The sequence below is a fragment of the Carlito syrichta genome, unplaced genomic scaffold (assembly GCF_000164805.1).
Source record: "Carlito syrichta isolate Samal-C Ts95f unplaced genomic scaffold, Tarsius_syrichta-2.0.1 Scaffold123802, whole genome shotgun sequence".
Classification (NCBI taxonomy): domain Eukaryota; kingdom Metazoa; phylum Chordata; class Mammalia; order Primates; family Tarsiidae; genus Carlito; species Carlito syrichta.
In genome coordinates this window covers 47620-51538 of record NW_007067898.1, presented here as the reverse complement: position 1 = coordinate 51538, position 3919 = coordinate 47620, and the positions used below count along the sequence as shown (strand labels likewise).

At 53.8% G+C, this 3919-nt stretch overlaps 1 protein-coding gene across 3 annotated transcripts in view; it reads right to left on the bottom strand.

Annotated features, from left to right (window-relative positions):
* Window positions 1-3249, bottom strand: part of ECSIT (ECSIT signalling integrator) — a 19935-nt gene extending 16686 nt beyond the window's left edge. Inside the window, exon 1 of one of the 3 annotated variants that reach the window (XM_008048511.2) lies at window positions 3210-3249. The gene's annotated coding sequence lies outside the window, so the exon portion shown is untranslated. Of the gene's footprint in view, window positions 1-2556; window positions 2592-3209 lie in introns of those variants that run through there. The other 2 variants (XM_021707759.1, XM_021707758.1) reach the window with 2 other exon arrangements.
* Between the last annotated feature and the right edge of the window lie 670 nt (window positions 3250-3919).

The following is a 3919-nucleotide window of genomic DNA, read 5'->3' as shown; positions in this document are numbered from 1 at the left end:
TTTGAGTCAGTTTCACTGTCACCCAGGCTGGAGTGCAGTGGCACACTCATGGCCATTGCAGCCTCGACCTGCTGGGCTCAGGTGATCCTTCTACCTCCGTCTTCCAAGTAGCTAGAACCACAAACATGCACCACCACACCCGGCTATTTTTTTTTTAATGTACAGATGATGTCTTGCCAAGTTGCCCAGGCTGGTCTCAAATCCCTAGGCTCAGGCAATCCTCTTGTCTCTACCTCCCAAAGTGCTGCCCAGTCCTGCCCCAATATCTTTTTTTTTTTTAATTGGAGAATCATTCTGTTTCCCAGGCTGGAGTGCAGTGGCACACTCACGGCCACCCCAGCGTCAGCCTGCTGCCTGTCCCAATTTCTTAACACTTGTGGTTTTCTTCCCAGCCTCCAGGCCTCTGTTTCTTAGCCGATTGGCAAGACTTGCTTCTTTGTCTAAAGCCTGCAATGTTTGCCAACTTCAAAGTTCGGACAAATCCCCTGAAATCCTGTTAAAATGCAGATTCTGGGCTGGGGTCAGTGGCTCACGCCTGTAATCCCAGCACTTTGGGAAGTAGAGGTGAGAGGATTGCCTGAGCCTAGGTGTTCAAGACCAGCCTGAGAACTTTGGCTAGACTTCATCTCAACAATGAATAATTATAAAAAATTAGCTGGGCGTGATGGTGCGCACCTGTGGTTCTCTACTTGGAAGGCTGAGGCAGAAGGATCACCTGAGCCCAGCAGGTCGAATCCGCGGTGGTCATGAGCATGCCACTGTACTCCAGCCTGGGCGACAGAGTGAGACTCCAACTCAAAAAAAAAAAGAACCACCAGAGCCAGGCACGGTGGCTTAAGCCTGTAATCCCAGCACTTTGAGGCCAAGGTAAAAGGATTACCTGAGCCCATGGGTGCGAGACTAGCCTGGGCAACATGGTGAGACCTTGTCTCTATAATAAATCAAAAAATTAAACGGGCATGATGGTGCATGCCTATAGTTCCAACTACTTGGAAAGCTGAGGCAGAAGGATCACCTGAGTCTAGCAGGTCAAGTCTGCGGTGGCTGTGAGTGTGCTGCTGCATTCCAGCCTGGGTAACAGAGTGAGACTCCAACTCAAAAAAATAAAAATAAAAAAGTCCCCATGCCAGGCTGGGTATGGTAGCTCACACCTGTAATCCCAGCACCTTGGAAGGATGAGATGGGAAGACTACTTGAGGCCAGGGGTTTGAAACCCAGCCTAGGAAACTCAGAGAGAACATGTCTCTAAAAAATATTCAAAAGTTAGCTGGCAGCCTGCTATCCCAGCACTTTGGGAGGACAAGGTGGGTGGATTGCCTGAGCTCACAGGTTTGAGACCAGTCCAGGCAACTTGGCAAGACCTCATCTCTACAATAAATCAAAAATTAGCCAGGCGTGGTAGCACACACCTGTAGTTCTGGCTACCTGGAAGGCTGAGGTGGAAGGATCACTGGAGCCCAGCAGGTTGACGCTGGGGTGGCCATGAGTGTGCCACTGCACTCCAGCCTGGGCAACAGAGTGAGACTCCAACATTACATAAAATATGACAGGATTTACCCCTCCAAACTCCACCCACTGACAGCTCTGATTGCACTGTCTATGAAACAAACCAAGTTCATTCCAGTCTCCCAGCCTTTGCAACTTGCTTTTCCCTATGCAAATGAGAGGTCTTCTCTGACTGCTTCCCCTTGCCCCCATTCTAGAATCCCACATCATCCATCATTGCATTTTTTTTTTTGAGTGGAAGTCTCACTCTGCCACCCAGGCTGGAGTGCAATGACCTGCTCATGGTCCCTATAGTCTCTACTGACTGGACTCAGGCGAACCTTCCACCTCAGCCTTCCAAGTAGCTGAACTGCAGGTCTGCGCCACCACACCCAACTAACTTTTGGATTTATTGTAGAGACAAGCCTCACTATGTTGCTCAGGCTGGTCTCGAACCCCTGAGCTCAGGCAATCCCCTTGCTTCCACGCTTCCCAAAGTGCTGGGATTACAGGTGTGAGCCACCACACCCAGTCCATCAATGCATTCTTAGCACCCGTGTTATTTCTTTCTTTTTTATTTTTATTTTTTGGTTGGAGTCTCACTCTATCGCCCAGGCTGGAGTGCAGTTGGCACACTCATGGCCACCGCAGCCTCCACCTGCTGGGCTCAGGTGATCCTTCTGCCTCAGTCTTCCAAGTAACTGGAATTACAGGCACACGCCACCAGGCCCAGGTAATTTTTTGATTTATCGTAGAGATGAGGTCTCGCCAAGTTGCCCAGTCTGGTCTTGAATTCGTGGACTCAGGCAATCCTCTCATCTCGGCCACCCAGAGTGCTAGGATTATAGGCGTGAGCCACCCCGCCCGGCCTCGTTTTATTTCTGACTTGTTCGATGTCTGGCTCCCCCAGGAGATAGAAGATTTTGGTGTCTCTTCCTCATTGCTATGTCCCAAGCACCCGGAACAGTGAGCAGTACATGGACGGTGCCTACAGAGTATCAACTGAATGGAAACAGGCACTACTTTGTTGCAAAACATCGATTTATCCGAGCCCCGAGGTAGTGTGCGTACAGCAGCTCCAAGACCGGCTGCAAGAATTCTGGGTCCCATGGCCAGGCGCGGTGGCTCGCGCCTATAATCCCAGCACTCTGCGAGGCCGAGGTGAGAGGATTGCGGAGCCCACGGGTTCGAGACCAGCCTGGGCAACTTGGTGAGACCTCGTCTCAACATTAAGTAAATAAATAAACAAATAAATAAGGTCAGGCATGGTGGTGCGCACCTACTGTTTCCGGCTACTCGGAAGGTTGAGGCGGAAGGATCACCAGAGCCCAGCAGGTCGAGGCTGCGGTGGCCGTGCGCGTGCCGCTGCACTTCAGCCTGGGCGACAGTGAGACTCCAACCAGAAAAACAAAAGAATTCTGGATCCCTTGGGAAAAACAGGCAGAGACAGGTTCCAATCCCCGCCTCTCTGCCGCTGGCGGCGTAACCTCGGGAAGGGGCCTCAACCTCTTGGAGTCAGTTGTCTCATCTGCAAAGCGGGAGAACAGGGTCGTGGGCCCGGGGGCAGGCGGCCTTTCCTGGCACGTCCCCGCCCCCACCACGAAAGGTCATGGCGCCCGGGTCGGGCAGCTGGGTCTTTTGGGGCTGCCCGCTAGCGCTGCCGGGCTGGGCCAGGCCTCTCCGGAGCCCGGCAGCTCGCGTCCGCCTTCCCACGCGCCACCTACCTACTCACACAGCCGGCTGGGGCCTCCAGGACGCCTCCGTCCTGCCGCTGGGCGCCGCCATGTTAGCCCAGAGAGCGTCCGGGTCACGGGCCGCGGGGGGGAAGCAGCCAATCGAGAAAGCCGGTGGCGAATAGGCCCCGCCCACAAGGAAAGGCGTGCCAGTAGGAAGGAGGAACGACGCTGGGCCCGCCCCACGACGAGACAGGCCCCGCCCCTCACGAGACCAGCCGCTCTCCGGATCCCGGACTGTGATCCCTGAAGGGTGGACTGTATCGTTCCCGGGCTGGGGGATTGGACTTGGGAGGCTTGGGAATTCAACCGCAGGCCCCAGTTTTCCCACCTGAAGTGCGAAGATTAATTGTTAAAGGTGTGGCCGGGCGCGGTGGCTCCCGCCTATAATCCCAGCACTTTGGGAGGCCGAGGCAAGAGGATTGCCTAAGCGCAGGGGTTTGAGACCAGCCTGGGCAACTTGGCAAGACCTCGTCTCTACAATAAATCAAAAAATCAGCTGGACGTGGTGGCGCGCGCCTGTAGTTCCAGCTACTTGGGAGACTGAGGCGGAAGGATTGCCTGAGCCCAGCAGGTGGAGGCTGCGGTGGCCGTAAGCGCGCCACTGCACTCCAGCCTGGGTGACAAAGACTGACTTAAAAAAAAAAAAAAAAAAAAAAGAATTCGAGTTCTTTCATTCTCTCGACAAATATTTACTGAGC